This window comes from Carcharodon carcharias, chromosome 18 (assembly GCF_017639515.1).
Source record: "Carcharodon carcharias isolate sCarCar2 chromosome 18, sCarCar2.pri, whole genome shotgun sequence".
Lineage (NCBI taxonomy): Eukaryota > Metazoa > Chordata > Chondrichthyes > Lamniformes > Lamnidae > Carcharodon > Carcharodon carcharias.
In genome coordinates this window covers 18958807-18978361 of record NC_054484.1, presented here as the reverse complement: position 1 = coordinate 18978361, position 19555 = coordinate 18958807, and the positions used below count along the sequence as shown (strand labels likewise).

The 19555-nt window shown below is 44.0% G+C and overlaps 1 pseudogene; it reads left to right on the top strand.

The window, feature by feature from the left end:
- Positions 1 to 333: 333 nt before the first annotated feature.
- On the top strand, positions 334 to 496 carry LOC121290995 (annotated as a pseudogene).
- The last annotated feature ends 19059 nt before the right edge of the window (positions 497 to 19555 follow it).

Below are 19555 nucleotides of genomic sequence, written 5' to 3'. Positions count from 1 at the left end.
GGGGTGGGGGAGGAATCTTGAGTAATCCTCCTCCTACAGACAGAGGAAATATTTGTCCTTGCTCAGATATGAAGAGGAAGTGAAAAGTTCCTCTTGAAATGGCACTGGCTGAGCAGGATGCTCTATGCTGCTGGTGGCTTCATAGGTCATCGATTTAACATAAGCCCACAATTTTATGGCATTGCATCACAAAGATTACTTGATTAAACCTGCAGTTTATGACTCTGCATGGAATTTCATTTTAAAATATCGAAAAGCACCTCTTTAAGAAATGCCCATATATCTTGGCAGGATATATAAAACATATGTATGAAGTCTATTTTGCCCATTTGTATTGCTTCTCAGCCTTTTGGCTCAGATCAAATGTTGCATCTGCCCTTGTCGGCTTAATATCTGACATGTCCCCTATCTGGGGAGCAAATACTAAATTGATTTTCGGGAAAATGGAAAAATCTACCTGGCATTGCAGTACTTTCAGGGGACAGCTTTCACTCTTTGGGGTGGAAAGAAAAGTCTGCACTGATCATGTTTTCTATCTCACAAGCCTACAAGGCTGTCATGTGACGCTTTATCAAAAGTTCTTTAGAAATCTATGTACACCGCGTCAACAATATTATCCACATTAACCCTTTCCGTTACCTCATCAAAAAACTCAATCAATTCAGTTACTTGCCCTCAACATATCTATGCTGTATTTTTTTTAATTTAATCCACATTTGCCAATGTGATTGTTAATTTTGTCCTGAATTATTGTCTCTAAAATCTTTCCCACTTAAACTGATTGGCCTGTAGTTGCTGGGCTCATCCTAACACCCTTTTCTGAACAAGGGAGTAACACTTGCAATTCTCCAGTCCTCTGGCAACACCATGTATCTAAGGAAGATTGAAAGATTATGGCTGATGCCTCTGCCAATTCCAACTTCCAAATATATTTGGATGCATCTCATGTAATTTTGATGACTTATAACTTTAAATACAGTCAGCCATTCTAAAATCAATTATCAATTTCATCAATTTTTAGCCCATCCAGTGTCTCAGTTACCTTCTATTTCACCATGACTTGGGCAGCATCTTTACAGATGCAAAGTGTTCATTCAACACCTCAGTTATGCCCCCTGTTTCCATGGCTAACTCCACTTTGAGGTCCCCAGTTGTCCCCATTCCACCTTTTACCATCCTTTTTCTATTTATATGTCTATAGAAGACTTTTGATTTCCCTTTTATGTTAGCTGCCAGTCTCTTCTCACGTTCTCTTTGCTTCTCTTTTTTTTATTAATTTACAGGATGTGGGTGTCACTAGCTAGGGCAGCACTTATTGTCTATCCCTACTTGTCCTTGGGAAGGTGGTGATGAGCAGCCTTCTTGAACTGCTGCAGTCCATGTGGTGTAGGTGCATCCACAGTGCTGTTAGGGAAGGAGTTCCAGGATTTTGACCCAGCAACAGTGAAGGAATGGCGATATATTTCCAACTTAGAACGGTAAGTGGCTTGGAGGGGAACTTCCAGGTGGTAACGTTCTCATCTACCTGCTGCCCTTGTCCTTCCAGATGGTAGTGATTGCAGGTTTGGAAGGTGCTGTCTAAGGACACTTGGTGAGTTTCTGCAGTGCATCTTATAGATGGTACACACCGCTGCCACTGTTTGTCGGTGGTGGAGGGGTTGAGTGCTTTTGGATGGGGTGCCAAACAAGCGGGCTGTTTTGTCCTGGACGGTGTCAAGCTTCTTGAGTGTTGTTGGAGCTGCACTCACCCAGGAAATTGAAGAGTATTCCAACACAGTCTTGACTTGTGCCTTGTAGATGGTGGACAGGCCATGGGGAGTCAGGAGGTGAGTTACTTGCCACCTAGTGTTTCCTAGCCTCTGACCTGGTCTTGTAGCCACAGTATTTATATGGCTAGTCCAGTTCAGTTTCTGGTCAATGGTAACCCCCAGGATGTTGCTAGTGGAGGATTCAGTGAGGTTAATGCGATTGAATATCAAGGGGTGATGGTTAGATTCTCTCTTGTTGGAGATGGTCATTGCCTGGCACTTGGGTGACTCATATGTGACTTGGCACTTGTCTGCCCAAGCCTGGATATTGTCCAGTTCTTGCTGCATTTGAACATGGACTGCTTCAGTATCTGAGGGGTCGCCGATGGTGCTGAACATTGTGCAATCATCAGTGAACATCCCCACTTCTGACCTTATGATGGAAGGAAGGTCATTGATGAAGCAGCTGAAGATGGTCGGGCCAAGTACACTACCCGAAGGATTTGTCATTTTACTCTCCCTCTGAAGTTTCTATATTCAGCCTGATTCTGAATTGTACTATCCATTTGATTAGTTAACCTTTTTTTTCTGTTTCATCTTATTCTCTATCTCTCTTGTCATCCAGGGAGATCTGGATTTGTTTGCCCTACCTTTCCCCCTCATGGGAATGTGCCTTGACTCGATATAGCCCCTGGACTATCTCTTCCTTAATGGCAGCCCATCGTTCTGTTACAGTTTTACCTGCTAATCTTTGTCCAGTGAACGCGAGCAGCGTCCTTGATATTAACACATTAGTCGGTGCTTGAAACAATACAGGCAGAGAGACCGATTAACTGAATAAACACTGTTGGTTTATTGGAATAGGAACAGAGCACTAACACAATGTGATCATTTGACAGCAATCAAGAAAGCCGTGGTAAGCCAGCTACGTTACTTTGCAACTACCTTGAAGCTGCTTGAAAGTGCAGCCTCCTTAGTCATCGAGTATGCTGCAGTTTGGGCATCTTGAACCATTTGACCCCGCTTCCAATGACTGGTCTCATTACGTCAAACACCTAGCGTTCTTCTTTACCGCGAACAACATTGCGGGGGAGGACAAGAAGAGGGCGACATAATGCAGCACAGCCATAATGCAGACAAGAAGATGGTCAAAATACTGCGGCACTGTCAAGTGAGGCTGAGACAGCATCTTTAAAAAAAAAGGTAGGAATCGTGAAATCTGGCTCGTTGAAGAACCAGAGGAAGCAGAGTCTGACATCAATTCATTGTACGATCTGAAAGTGAGTAGAACTGAGCCAATCCAGGTCGTCATTAGACTTAATGAACAACCTATCCAGATGGAGGTCAAAACTGGGCCATCAATGTCTGTCATAGGAGAGCATATGTTCAGATACTTGAATAAAGGAGTCCGCCCTTTCAGTTTGGAAGAATCAGGCACTAAATTAAAAACATATACCGGTGAAGAGATAAGAGTGAAAGGAATATGTCAAGCCCTGGTGCAGTATAAGGATCAGTCTGCAAATTTACCCCTTATTATAGTAGCTGGGGCAAACCCCTCTTTAATTGGTCGCAACTGGCTCAAAAAGATTAAATTGAAATGGGCCGACATTTTTCAAATCAGAATGAGAAACTTACAGGAATTGTTACAAAAGTACACTTCCATTTTTCAGTGACAAGCTAAGAAGGATTCTTGGGCTGCAAGCCAAAATCCACGTAGACCCTAACGCAACCTCCAGATTTATCAGAGCCAGACCAGTCCCTTATACTCTATGGGACAAGGATGAGACCAAGCCAAACTGGCTAAAAAAGTTGTGTATCTTACAACCGGTGCAATTTTCCAAGTGGGTGGCACCCACAGTACCTGTACTGAAGCCAGACCAAAGTGCTGCCTTATGTGGTGACTATAAGTTAACTGTAAAGAGTGGCCAAACTTGATAGACACCCAATACCAAGGTTGACAAATTATATTTGAAATTTGCAGGGTCAGCACATATTCAAAACTCGACATAAGCCATGCTTACCAGCTGGTCGAGTTGTAGAAGGCTCTAGGGAATTTGTGACCATCAATACACATCGAGGATTGTATCAATATACTCGACTACACTTTGGGGCCTCATCGGCGTGCGCTATTTTCCAGCGTACCATGGAAAATCTACTTCAGAGACTGTCCCATGTCATTGTTTATCTGGATGATGTCTTAGTTACTGGATTAACTGGCAAAGGACACTTAGCTAATTTGGAGGAGGTGCTGAAATGCTTTTCACAAGCGGGGTGTGCTTGAAATGAGGGAAATGTCTTTTCCAAGCCAAGGAGGTAGTTTATTTGGGCCATAAGGTTGACGTGCAGGGCCTGCATCCCGTGGGAGAAAAGGTCAAGGCTGTTTGCGATGCACCTACACCAAAGAACACGATAGAACTAAAGACCTACTTAGGCATGATAAACTGCTATGGGCGATTTCTTCCAAATTTACCAACCGTACTGGCTCTGTTATATGCACTGCTTAAGAAAAACCATAAATGGATTTGGCAAGCTCCGCACCAGGAGGTGTTTCTGAAGGTAAAGCAGTTGTTAAGATCATTGGCCCTACTGGTTCACTTTGACTCAAAGAAATAACCGATTTTAACTTGCAGTGCATCCCTTTATGCAGTAGGGGCTGTGCTTTCACATTGAATGGCTCTGAACAACCCATTGGTTATACATCTCACACGTTCAGTGCTGCAAAGCGACAATATTCTCAACTTGATAAGGAGGGCTTGCTGGTTGTGTCTGGTGTTTGGAAATTCCATCCAAACCTCCACGGTCACCATTTTCACATTATATCTGACCACAAGCCTCTGCTGGGATTATTTGGAGAGGATAAGGTGATACCCCCCATCGCATCAGCCCACATTCAGAGGTGGGCACTCATATTGGCTGCTTACGAGTACACTTTTATTCACCAAACGGGAAGCCAGATCACACATGCTGACACGCTGAGCCGCCTCCCTCTGCCAGATAACAATGTGAAGGTTCCAATTCCCCAGGAACTTGTCTTAATACTACATTTTTTGGATTCCTTGCATGTCCAGGCCAAACAAATCCGTGGGTGGACAAGCCAAGATCCACTTTTATCTCAGAAGCGGGTCTTGAATGGATGGTCAGGAGAGCCAAAATCTGATGACATGAAGCCTTATTTCAATTTCAGATACGAACTCACCTGCCAGGATGGCAAATTGCTCTGGGGTGCAAGGGTTATCATGCCCCGAGGGGGCGAAAGCCATTACTGCTGAATTACATAACACTCACCCTGACATTGGTAGGATGAAGATGCTCATGCACAGCTACTTGTGCTGGCCAGGGATGGGTGTTGAAACCCAATCAAAGATTGCCAGCAGGTACAAAAGCTCTTAGCTCCATTGGGAATGGCCGGGGCAGTCATGGGTGCATCTCCACGTCGACGGCGTGGGGCCCTTTTTGGGCACAATGTTCCTTTTACTATTAGACGCCCACTCCAAGTGGATGGATGTCTACGAAGTCCGGTCATCCATGTCTGCTGCCACCATAAACAGTTTGTGACAGAGTTTTGCAGGTTACAGGAGGTGCTCATGTCGGACAACGGGACTGCATTTACCAGCAGTGAGTTCCACAGGTTTACAACCCTCAACAGAATAACTCATTTCAAAGCCTTGCCTTACCATTCTGCCTCTAATGGCTTGGCTGAGTGGGCAGTCCAAACTTTTAAGTCCGGGATGAAAAGGCTGAACAGGGATCCCATCAGCATCTTACTGTCATGGATCCTGTTCGAATACTGGATGATGTCACACATGGCCATGGTATTGCCCCCACTGAATTACTAATAAAGAGACACCCCCACACCCGTCTAATTCTTATCAGGCAGGATTTAGGGTGGAGAGAGGCGAAGAGGCCCAGAAGACCGGACATGATAGCCATAATCATGAAAGAAATTTCATGGTGGGAGACACAGTTCACGTGAAGAACTTTGGACATGGGCCCAATTGGCTGTAAGGTAAAGTGACTGCATGACAGGGCATCTCTCTGATAATGTATCGGTAAACGGCTGAATAATCTCCGGAGAAGAGAGACAGCTCTACAAGAAGGAATGCAGTCATCATTTGCATTTGAGTCTGCACTGCACGTGGAAGAAATGTCTTATGATTTGGAAGTACCAGTTGGAGACACAAGAGGCTTGAAGACACAAACTTGCCCACTTCCACTCAAGAGCCTGGTGAACATTTGACCCCTGAGGAGAGGGTCTCGGAAAAACCAGCTAAGGCCATTGAACCACGACGCTCGACACGTCTGAGGAAGCCTCCTGAGAGCCTTGACTTGTAAATAGTTATTCGTGTAAATAGTTGGGATGTTGTGAAGCTTGTCAATTGTACTTTCAAGTAAAGGGGGAGGGATGTGGTAAAGTGGAGTGCAATGTACCTTTAAGATAATGTAATTGGTTGACCATGGCAGGGTATTGACCAATCGATACACAGTGCGGGCTTCTTGGGTAACAGGAAGTCTAGAGCTGGAGGTGATTGAAGAAGCACACATTATGTTAGTCCTCTGTACTTAGTTACAATAAACCACCAGTGTTTGTTCAGCTAATCGGTCTCTCTGCCTATATTGTTTCAAGCACCAACTAATGTGTTAATATCAAGGGCACAGCTCATGTTTGCTGGACAAAGTAAACTTGATAACATAAAACATAAAACATAAAAGTCTCCCCCCTCAGAGTGTCCTACAGCTGCTCAGCGACATCCTTGACCGGGGAGGCAACGTACCATCCCCATTCACAGCCACAGAAATGCCATTCTGTTGTCCTATTGAATCCCTTATCACATGTAGTGTCAGTGACTAATAAAATGGAGGCCCTGAACCAAACCACACCCCCTGCTCCCTGCAAGGTTAATGCTGCTCTTGCCCACCAAGGAGAGAAGGAAAAGGTGAAGATAAATGGATAAGTCCGTTTATGGAAGCAGTGATTAAGCCTGTCTTCCCATCACATTTTCTGTCATTTTCAGCCCCAGAAAAGCACTAAAGTGGGCATGTAGCATCCCAGAGGAAAACATGGGCCTCCCATGAAGAATACACCACAGCCTAGCTCATCTTTCCTGGCTCCATGGTGTCCAGATACTTCAAGAGAATTACTGCCTGCTACTTGACGGGTTTGCTTTATTTTGACTAGGGGGGCCTGAAAGCCTGCGTCAAAGACTTGGCAAAATACTCTGAAAATGCATCAAGCACATGTTTCATCAATCACTGCTTTGCAACACTAAAAACTTTACTACCTCGCAACAGCACATTCTGTGATGGGGACGGGTGGGGGGAAGGGATGAGGAGGGGAGTGGGAGTTATATTGCAGTGACTGTTCTTGTTTTCATAAAATTCATTGTAAACACAGCGCAAGCCACAGACCAGAAAAATCCTACCGATCGAACCCTGGCAGGTTTCTAAGCAAAAAGAGAGAATAACAAAAAAATCCCTACAGAAAACGATTGTAATAGGATTTGCCTGGACCTGATATCTACTAGGCATGTGCTTAGAATGTGAAAAAATTGCTAGAACAAGGAGTAGCTGAGGTGAATAGCGTAGATGGATTTAAGGGAATGTTAGATCAGTACTTGAGGGTGAAGGGAATAGAAGGGCACGTTGATGGGGTTAGAAGAGGAGGAGACTCATGTGGAGCATAAATACCAGAATGGACACGATGGGTCAAATGGCCTGTTTCTTTGCTGTAAACACTTAGTAATATTTTTGTGATTCCTGGTATAATTCTGGTGAATCGCTGCTGCACTGCTTCCAAGAACAATATGTCTCTCCTGAGGTTTGGCATCCAAAACTGATCTCAGGAAGAGAAGCCATTGCCGGAGATGCTTTGGTGAGGATCAGATGGTTCAGGTCAGAGCAAGGGAAAGCAGTCCTACCAATGCAGAGGAATTGGAAGAGGATGGTGTGGGCGACAATGCACAGAGGTTGAGGAGGATCATAGTGTACCAAAGTCATAGCCATAAAAAGTGCCCATTTCTCTGTTTTGACAAGATCTGAAAGCTGACATAAGAGATGCAGATTGTCACACTCCATAGACCAGTATAACCAAACATGCTCATATAGTTATGCACCAGTATAACTATGCACTTTAAATAGCACTCCAATATTGCACACATATTTATATACCAGCATAACAGCACGCACTCAGTTGTACGTTAATATCACTACACTGTCATAGTTATGCACCAGTCTAATTATACAGACTGACACAAAATGGTTACCCGCTGTTAAAATGCTTCATTATACAATTCTTCTGAATGTGGTAAGATGGATAAGGGGTTAACTGAAGGGAAAAACATTCCCAATGTGCGGGTTGTATGGACTTCATGTGTGAACCTGACATGAGGTGGCAGTATAGCTCCATCATAGATCTCTGTGGGCAGGACGCCACCACAGGATTAGCTGAGATTGCAATGAGTGCTGTGAGTGAGGTAGGTTTTGCAGCTCAGCTTAAACCTATGACATAAGGCAGCCTGTTGACACAATGGGCAAAGTTTCAGAGCACCAACGCACCAAGTCAAAGAGTGCTGCTCAAACCCGCAATTCCCTTTCTGCTGACTTCCTTCAATAGAAGGCACAATACGACTGGAAAGGAGTAAGTGAAGTTCAAGCACTTGCAGAATGGGGGGAGAAATTGGGAGCAGTGCAACCTCATGTACCTGTCAGCAAGTCAGCACCCACCTGTCTTGAATGGTACATGGTTTGGAAAGGGGAGTGGGATGGAAGAAATATACGTGTACCAGTCAGCCTTCGGGACAAGCATTTCTAATGGCTCAATGGATAGTCAAATTGAATGGTACAGAAGTGAACAACACAGACCAGGCAATCTCGAGTTCAGTCTGTTACCTGTGCTGAGTGACGCGGTAAAGACTAGTATTGGCAGCACTATAATTGACCTCAGAATTTCCAAATTAGGATGGGTTAAGAAAGAAGTTGCATTTATATAGCACCTTTCACAACCTCAGGGTATCCCAAAGTGCCCAGCAGGCAATGAATTCTTCCAAAGCTCAGTCACTGTTGTAATATATGAAATGGCCAAACAATCTGCACACTGCAAGCTTCCAAAAACAGCAATGTGATACTGATCAGTTAATCTTGTTTTAGTGATGTTGGTTGAGGGATAAATATTGACCAGGTCACCAGGGTCCAGTTCTGGTATTCTTCAAAATAGTGCCGTGTGATATTTTATGGCAAGCAGGTCCGTGAATTAACATCTCATCTGAAATCTGAATCAGCAAACAGCGTAGCACTCCCTCGGATTGGTACCAGATTTTGTGCTCAGTGGAACTGACTCATAACAATCTGATTCAGAGACGAGAGGCCACAGTGACACTATGCAATATCATGCAAGGTTCTCATTCTTGATCACTGTATAGTGAGCCCCAGCTCGATTTGATATTGAACAGTGACCGGCCGGGGCTTTCCTGTAAAATAGCCAGGATTTTCCTTCATAGAATCACAGAATCACAGAATTGTTACGATACAGAAGGAGGCCACTTGGTCCATTGTGTCTGCACCGGCTCTTCGAATGAGCAACTCTCCTAGTGCCATCTCCCCCCCACCTCCATCTTCTCCCCATAACCCTGCACATTCTTCCTTTTCAGTTAACAGTCTAATTCCATTATGAATGCTTCAACTGAACCTGCCTCTACCACAGTCTCAGGCAGTGTATTTCAGACCCCAACCACTTGCTCCGTTAAAAAAAAGTCTTTCCTCATATTACTTTTGCTGTTTTTTCTAATTATTTTAAATCTGTGCCCTGTCCTTCTCGATCCCTTCATGAGTGGGAACGGTTTCTCCCTATCTATTCTGCCCAGGCCCCTCAAGATTTCATATAATGCTTCATCGGCTGTCAATGATCCACAGAAAGTGATGCACAATAAATGCAGTTGCAATGCAGTCACTGTGGTTGCTTGAGCGAATGTGGCAACTATTTTTCACAGTCTGATCCCACAAACAGCGGGGAGATTAATAATTGATCGGGTCGTTTTTAACTTCAGGGTGGCCGACTGCTGGGGCACTCTATAGGAGCTGCCCTTTCCGGGGATGAAGAGGCTGGAGCTATTTTGAGGCCACGGCCTCATTCAGATGGAAGAAGTGAGCTGCAAGGGCGTATCAGGTTCCCCATGCAGCTGCCCAGATTGAGGCATTGCCCGTGGTCTTCATGTCAGCAACAAGGTAAGTTTGGGGAGGGGGGGAATGTCACCATTGTGGAGGGGCAGCGTATAGCCCAGGGCAGCAGTGGCCCAGGTTATTTCTATAGGACCCCAAATGCCACTTCTGCTTTCACCCCACAAAATTAACTCAGGGCCTCATCGGCTCCATTGTCAGTGAATTTGGTTGGTGTGTGCACGGCGCAGGTTCTAGATTAAGATGGTGACCGGGATCTTTTGTGTTTTGTAGGAGCACTGATTTTCTTATTAAGGGTAATTACCACTTAAAATAGGCTGGTGCTCCAGCCACCTTGTTGTAGGCCCCTCTGAAAGTGTTAGTAGGCTGAGTGGCAGGGGGGGAGGGTGGGTGAAAGAAGGTGCGGAGAAGGAAGAGGGGAGAAGGTGGTGAGGTACAGGCAGTAGAGTGGCCAAATTACAGAGAGAGGGAGGGGGGGTGCAGAAAGAGAACCTGGAGGAGGAAGAGGGGAGGAGAAAAATATTGGACAGAAATTTCTCCTCATTTTCATGTCGTACCTTCATCTAATGTACTGGGATCTATAGTATCCACCTGAACTACCAATACAGGCCACAATTTATTGCCTCATTCAAAAGGTCAAACTTACTGTTTGCTACAGAAATTGTTGCTAACACTCATTAGACTTTAGATGAAGCATCACTGAATTTCCGTTATCAATGGAATTGCTACAAGTCACTAAGTGGGAGACCAAACTGGAAGGAAAAGGTCTGTTGATGAATTGTACCTCACTGATTGTATTATCCTTTTAGGTAAGTAAATCAGCTATTGGTGAAGGTTGGAACAAGCTATAGCAAAACAGGAAATGCTGCTAGTCAGCACCTTCACGCTGATGCCATTATCTTAGCTGATCTGAGATAGCCAGCATGGATTTGTAAATGGTGGAATGTTACCAGGGCTCCAAGAGTCAGATTATGAGGAGAGATTACATAAATTATGCTTGGTTTCCCTGGAATGTAGAAGGTTCTGGGATGACTTGTTTGAGCTTTTTCAGATTTTGAAAGGAATCGATAGGATAGATAGAGGAGAACAAGGCCTGCTGTTGTGGGAACCTAGGGAAAGCTGATATTACCTTTAAATCAGAGCCATTCAGGAGAGAACTTAGAAACTATTCTTCATGCAAAGAGCAGTAGATGCTATTCAATTAATCATTTTAAGTCTGGGGCCAATAGATTTTTGCTAGATATGGGTATAACTAGATTTGGAGCCAAAACAGGTGGGTAGGGTTAAGTTATCAATCACCCAAGATTTCACTGAATAGCTGAAGGGCTGAATGGCCCACTCTTGTTCCTATGTTCCCTCCTCTCAAGTTAAATAACCTGCTGATATTTATTATTTTGGCTCACAGATGCAAATTGACCAAGCTGGATGAGGTACTGAAGGATGACTGATGCCCTGCATAGTGCCAGGTACAATCAGTGCATTACATGTTTAACATTGAGGGGTAACTCTATGTCATGCACCCTGGAGGCACATGGACCATGGGAACCCAGGACCATTCAACCGTGATCGTGCTGAAGTGACTGTAATATGTCAGAGGGGTCTGAATCGAAGCTGTGGCACAATGTATCTGGCCCCTTTGGTTAGCAGACAAGAAGCAGAGAGTGGGCATAAGTGGGGCTTTATCAAGTTGGCAGGCAGTGAATAGCCGAGTGACGCAATGATCAGTACTGGGGCCTCAGCTATTTGCAATCCATATTATTGTCTTAGTTGAAGAGACAGAGAGTAATGCATCAAAAAAGCTAGGTGGAAAGGTAAGGAGAGGGGAGGAAACAGAGAGGCTGCAAAGAGATATAGACAGTTTAAATGAATGAGCAACAAGGTGGCAGATGGAGTATAATGTAGGGAAGTAAGAAGTTATTCACTGATCATAAAAAGAAAAAAGCAGAATATTTTTTAAAAGGTGTGAAACTTGTAAGTGTTGATGTTCAAAGCGACTTGGGCGTGCTTGTGCTTGTACAGGAAACACAGAAAGTTAGCACATAGGTAAAGCAAGCAATTAGGAAGGCAAATAGCATGTTGGCCTTTATTGCAAGGGGATTGGAGTACAAGAATAAAGAAGTCTTGCTACAATAGTACAAGATTTTGGTGAGACACACCTGGAGTACCGTGGGCAGTTTTGGCCTCCACGTTTAAGAAAGGATATACTTTCATTGGAAGCGGTACAGTGAAGGTTCACTAAACTGGTCCCTGGGATAAGGGAGTTGTCCTATGATGAGAAGCTGAATAAATTGGGCTTATATTTTCTGGAGTTTAGAAGAATGAGAGGCAATCTCATTGAAAAATGTAAGATTCGGAAGGGGCTTGATACGGTAGACCCTGAGCGCTTGTCGGAGAATCTAAAACATGTCTGAGGATAAGGGGCCGATGATTTAGGATTGAGATAAGGAGAAATAGCTTCACACATAGGTTCGTGAATCTTTGAAATTATCTATCCCAGAAGCTTGTGGATACTCCATAGATGAATACAATTAAGGCAGGATAGGCAGATCTTTTGGTCTGTCGTTGAATCAAGGAATATGGGGAGTGGGCAGAAAAGTGGAGTTGAAGCTCAAGGTCAGCCATGATCGTATCGAATGGCGGATCAAGCTCGGGGTCATATGGCCTAGTCCTGCTCCTATTTCTTGTGTTCTTGTTTTCATGTATCCTGGCATTTGCACCCACTTGCAACATGATCATTATTGTAAGATGTGCGCAGAGCTGGGGATGGGGACAAATTCCTCACAAGTTCCTCACAAACTTAAACTCTTCACAGACTCAAATTGCTCACACGTTCCTCACAAACAAAAACTCCTCACAAACACAAATTCATTACAAACTCTTCACAAACCTTACCTCCTAACAAGCCCATGCTCTTCACACATTGGAATTCCTCACACACTGAAACTCTTCACAAACTCCTCACAAACAGAAACCCCCTTACAAACATAAACTCTTTAAAAACTCTTTAGCCACTGAAACCTCCCAAAAACTCTTTACAGACTGAAATTCCTCAAATGTTCCTCACACACCTAAAATTCTCACAAATTCCCCACAAGCTTCTCACCCCCTAAACTCTTCAGAAACTCCTCATAATGCAAACTCTTCGCACATCAAAACTCTCCACATACAGAAACTCTACATATACAGGAACTCCACACACTGAACATGCATTCTAATTGAAGTTCCTTACATATTGAAATGCCTTCCACGTGTACCAATCATACTCCAGGTCTGAATTGCCTTATGAGCGGGGTCTTCAAATTTAAAGAAGTCCTCCTTCTGGTCCTCCTCCTGATCCTTCTATCAATGGCCTTGCAAGGGCATGTGGACACTCTACCCCCCAAGGGCACCAGAATTATTAACAGAAAGCCTAGCCAAAGTCAAGTTTATGGCTATGATGGGAATCTGCTGGAATATCTGTGGATCTTTTGGGCCAGTGTTCCTGATGAATTTAAACACAGTTCATAAATATGAATGCCACACATAAACATACTCATTGTTCAAATTGCAAAACGAAGGCAGAGGGAGATAAAAGATACCAGGGCATTCAAATATAGCATAAAGTGGGCATATGCTACCATTTTTAACTCCACTGGCACTCACCCCTACATTTACTGGAAGTCCTACAGTTTATTGGCTGCCTCTGCATTAATAACACATGAACTATTGAGTGGAGACAGAGATTGGAGCCAAATATCTGTACCTCTGCCAACAAATCTAGGTATTGGAACAAGTGGTATAGGACAAACAGTATTTCCTCACCTACATGATTTCCATGTGTTTGCACACTGACTTTCCCTCTATTGGCCGTCCCTTCCCTCTGGCAATGGCAACTTTTTTTTAGTGACTATGCCCCTTGTCGCTTTAAGTTAACAGTCTAATGTTTAATCTGTGTGAATAAACAGCTAATGCCTCTTGTCAAAATAGCAAAGTAATTTCAAACTAACTCCATAAAGCCCTGATATTAACCCTGCCTTGTCCAAGCAGGAACAATGCAAGTGGCGAGTTAAAATGGCGGTAAGTCGTCAATGCTAATGCATTAGTGGCCATAACCATTTTAACCCAGGGTTGGGGCTTCCCATCACAAGCAGGCTGGGGCCCTTGGTAATAATGAAATATCAAGGTCGGATGACCTCTTTTGGACCTTGACGCGATTTTAACTTGGGAACTCAGCTGTGGTTCTCGAGGTCAGAAGAGACCCAGGTAAGTTTAATTACTTTACCTTTTCAAATGTCCCCTTGTGATCTGGGAGTAGCAGGATTGTATTAATTGCAGCAATGGTCAATGGCTTAATCTTGTTGACCAAATAGCCTGTTTCTGCGCTGTAATTTTCTATGGGGTAATTTTGACTTTGTGTGAAATTGGAGCATCAGGCTTCAATGAAAATAAAAAATAAGGAGCAATGCATTGCAAGTGGCTGCCCTGGAATTGCCCATTTTACTCTATGGTCCAAAGTCAAAATTATCCATTATGATTCCATAACAAGTGCAATTCACAAGAGGAACACAATAAGCTTCTGTTGCGCAATTATATATTTTTAAAATTCGTTCATGGGATGTGAGCATCAACGGAAAGTCCAACATTGCCCTTCCCTAATCCTCCTTTGGGAAGGGGTGATGAGCCTCCTCTTTGACCCACTGCAGCCCAGGGGTGTAGGTAAACTCAGAGTGCTGTTAGGGAGGGAATTCAAAGAATTTTAACTTGGCAAATGTGAAGGAATGGGAGGATAGGCCTTTACAACACACATACCTCAAAGCATACTTGCAGGTGGAGGAGGGGGTGTAAAATCAGGTGGGATGGCAGGGACAAGTGCCATACCTGTCACCTTCCTGCCTCCGTTGGTATTTTACCAGCAGCAGGATAGCCTGCCCATGCATCCTTGGGCCAATTGAGACCCTAAAGTGCTTAACAAATGGTTACTTAAGGGCCCCTTCCTACTGCCACTGGCATTTTGCCATGTGGCAAGGCTGCCTGCGAGGTCAGGTGGGCAATTTGGCAAGCCTGTGTCTCATGTAGTGCCCCCATCTAGTGGCAAGGGACAACCATGCTTGAAGAACCCCCTGGCCTCTCAATGGTCCCCGCTTCCAGCCCTTTGCAGGGGCCTGCCTGATTCTATCTGAATGTGCGTAGCATTCGTAACAAAGTAAATGAATTGATGGTCCACATTAAAGTAAATAAATATGACCTGGTAGTAATTACAGAGACATGGCTGCAGGATGACAAAGATTGTGTCCTTAATATTGAGGGGTACATGATATTTAAGAAGAATAGGGAGCTAGGTAAAGGTGGAGGGGTAGCACTGTTACTCAAAGAGGGCATTGGTGCAATAGTTAGAGATGACCTTGGTTTAGGAGATCAGGATGCATGGTTGGTTTGGGTGGAGATGAACGATAGTAAGGGGAAAAAAGTCATTAGTGGGAGTGGTCTACAGGTCCCCTAACAGTAGCCACAGTGTAGGACAAAGTATTTAAGAGAAAATATTGTGAGCTTGTGATATAGGGATGGCAATAATCATGGGTGATTTTAATCTACATATAAACTGGAAAAATCAGATTGGCAGTAGTGGCCTGGATGAGGAGTTCTTAGGATGCTTTCGAGATACTTTCTAAGAGCAGAATATTCTGGAACCAACCAGAGAGCAGGTTACATTAGACTTGGTGTTGTGTAGCATGACAGAATTAATTAATGACCTCAGAGTAAAGGTACCCCTATGTAGCAGCAACCACAATATGATTGAATTTTAAATCCACTTTGAAAGGGAGAAGAGTGGATCTGAGACTAGTATCTTAAACTTAAATAAAGGCAACTACGTGTGGATGAGGAAGAGAACTGGGAAATTAGGCTAGAGGATAAATCAATAGAGAAACAGTGGCAGACATTTAAGGGGATATTTCAGACTGTTCAGAATAAGTACATTCCTATTATAAAGAAAAATTCTAAGGCGAGGACCCACCATCAGTGGTTAACTAAAGAATTAAGGAAAGCATCAAACTTAAGGAAAAAGCATACAATTCAGCAAAGGTGAGTGGCAGGACAGATGATTGGTCAGAATACAAAGAACAGCAGAGAATGGTTAAAAGGTTAACCAGGAGAAAGAAATTAGAGTATAAAAGGAAGCTAGGTAGAAATGTGAAAACAGATAGCAAGAGTTTCTATAGGTACTTAAAAGGGAAAGAGTAAGTAAAGTGAGTGTTGGTCATCTAGAGAGTGACAGTGGGGAGTTAATAATAGATAATAAAGAAATGGCAGAAAAAAGAAACAAATATTTTGCTTCTGTGTTCACCATAGAGGGCACAAAAACATTCCAGTAATAACTGCAAAGCAGGAGGTGAAAGGGAATGAGGGACTTGGTGAAATTGAAATCACTAGGGAAATGGAACTGCACAAATTGATGGAGCTGCGGGCTGGCAAGTCTCCGGGTCCTGTTGTACTACATCCTAGGGCCTCAAAAATGGTGGCTAATGAAGAAGCCGATGTGCAGGTGTTAATCTTCCAAAATTCACTAGATTCTGGAAAGGTTCCATCGGACTAGAAAGTAGCAAATATAGCCCCTTTATTCAAGAAGGGAGGGAGGCAGAAAACAATAGACCAGTTAGCTTGACATCATTCATGGGGAAGTTGTTAGAATCGATCATCAGAAAGGTTATAGCTGGGCACTTAGAAGAACTCAAGGCAATAGAGAAGAGACGTCAGCATGGTTTTGTAAAAGGAAAGTCACGTTTAACCAATTTATTGGAGTTTTTTGAAGGAGTAACATGTGCAGTGGATAAAGGGGAGCCTGCAGACGTACTGTACTTGGATTTCCAGAAGGCATTGATAAGGTGCCACATCAAAATTTATTATGGAAAATATAAGTGCATGGTGTAGGGGGTAACATATTAGCATGGATCAAAGATTGGCTGGTTGGCAGAAAGCAGAGAGTATGCATAAATGGGTCTTTTTTGGATTGGCAGGATCTGATGAGTGGAGTCCCACAGGAGTCTGTGCTGGGGCCAAAACTTTTTTATGATTTATTCAATGTCTTAGATGAGGGGAGTGAATATATGGTAGCTAAATTTGTAGATGACACAAAGATAGGTAGGAAAGTATGTTGTGAAGAGGACATGAGGAGGTTGCAGATGGATATAGATAGGTTGAGTGGATAGGCAAAGATGTCAAATTGAGCTTAATGTGGGAAAATGGGAAGTTGTTCACTTTGGCAGTAAGATTAAAAAAAGCAGAGTATTACTTAAATGGAGAAAGTTTGCATAATTCCGTGGTGCAGAGGGATCTAGGTGTTCTAGTACATGAGTAACAAAAAGTTAGTAAGCAGGTACAGCAAGTAATTAAAAAGGCTAATGGAATGCTGTCCTTTATTATGAGAGGGATTAAACATAAAAGTAAGGATGTTATGCTTCAGTTATACAGGGCATTGGTGAGACCACATCTCAAATAGTGCGTGCAATTTTGGTCTCCTTATTTAAGGAAGGATGTAAATGCATTGGAGGTGGTTCAGCGGAGATTTACTAGATTGATACTGGAATGAGTGGTTTGTCTTATGAGGAAAGATTGGACAGACTGGGCTTGTTTCCACTGGAGTTTAGAAGAGTGAGGGGTGATTTGATTGAAGTATACAAGATCCTGAGTGGCCTTGACAAGGTGGATGTCGAAAGGATGTTTCCTCTTGTGGGTGAGTCCATGACTAGGGAGCACTGTTTTAAAATTAGTGGTCATCCTTTTAGGACAGAGATGAGGAGAATTTTTCCCCTCAGCAGGTTGTGCGGCTTTGAAACTCTCTGCCTCAGAAGGCGGTGGAAGCAGGGTCATTGAATATTTGTAAAGCAGAAGTAGAAAGTTTCTTGTTAGGCAATTGAATCAAAGTTTATCGCGGGTAGATGGGAATGTGGAAATCGAAACGCAAGGGGGTCAGCCATGATCTTATTGAATGGCATAGCAGGCTTGAGGGGCCAAATGGTCTACTCCTATTCCATTTCATATATCCTTATGGCCCTGGCAAGCCCTGTCCTCTTAACTTCCCTCCAGGCCTCCAGTGTTGTTCCTAGTTGAGGTCTGGTTGCAGTCCCAGCAGTGGCTACCACTCTCAGTGGCGCTACTGGGACTGAAGAGCTTCTGGCCTTATGATTGGCCTCAAAGGAGCATGACTTCAGGCAACTAATTGCCCAAGCTACGTAAAATTCAGTCATGGCTTCCAGAGCCATTGGAGGTGCCTTTGCCCCTGACTTTCCAGCCAATGGGTGAGACCACTGCCTCTGCATAAATCCCAGCCTACTTCTAAGTTAAGATGGTGTCTGGTTTTGAAGCAAACTTGCAGGTGGTGGTGTTCTCTTGTGTCTGCTGGCCTTGTTCATCTAGATGGTGGAGTCCTTGAGTTTGGAAGCCGCTGTCTTAGGAGAGTTGGTGAGTTGCTGCTGTGCATCCTGTGGATGATACACACTGCTACCACTATGCAATGCTTGTTGAGGGAGTGAATGTTTAAGATGGGGGATGGGGTGCTGCACTCAGGCAAGCAAATGGAGAATATTCCATCACAACCCTATCTTGTGCCTTGTAGACTGTGGACAGGCATTGGGGAGTCAGAAGGTGAGTTGCTCCTTTCTGATATGTGATACACCAGGTGTAAACTCAACTTTTCAGCTCCACCAAGGTTTGAGAGCCTGAGCTGGTGCCTGGTCAGCATGACTCCTGTAATACTGCATCTTCAGAGTGAGTGAACTCCTCCTGAACTACCTCCTGCTGGATGATTGATGGCCCTGCGAGAGAGTAAAGATTGTGTCGAGTGAACGTTGTGCATCTGACCATGCTTTATTGGCTGCTGACTTCAAGTGAACATGAGTGAGCATTGTAGGCCATGCGGCTGAATGATATTCTGTCACCAGGTAGCTGTGGGCCTCATTTCTCCATCTTTGATGGCTAGGCATGCCAAAGCGTGGCATATCTCCAGCGTTCCCTGTTCTGCAGCTGTCAGTGTGGAAGTTGTTGGAGAGCCACCTCTGGTCTGCTGACTCTGCCCGGTGTCCTGTGTTCTCTTCCCTTGCAAAGAGGGAAAAAGGAGACCCACGACTAGAGTAATGGCATATTCCAAACAGATGGATTAAAATTCGCTGAGGGTGACTTTGAGGGGAAAATGGGACATTACATAGAGATGAGGGTGAGTGTCCATGGTGGATGGTGGGACGGGTATGTGAGGAAGTGCCTAGGCAGAGAAGGATGTGTTCACCTGCCAAGTAAGTTGGTGTGAGAAGCAAGGTGCAGGAGAAAGAAAAAGCAGAACAAAGTGTTTGGGATAATACACACATCAGAATGTAGTTGAATGTGTCATTGTACCCACCTTTCCTGGCCTGATCAGGTCATGAATCTGCTTCTGGTAGTGTATCCTGGAATGTTGCACCACACTCCTGTGCCAATCCCCTCAGCAAACTCCAGAAAAACCTTATTTACTCTCTGAGGCAAGTTTCTTCCTCCCATCAGCAGGGAACTGTGTCTAAATGTAAGCCCTTACAGCAACCAGCATCAAATCCAGGGAGGCAGCCATGAACTGAAACACAGCCATACCACGTTGGGAATCCATTAGTACAGTAGCTTCCTCGGTTTCCTCCCCA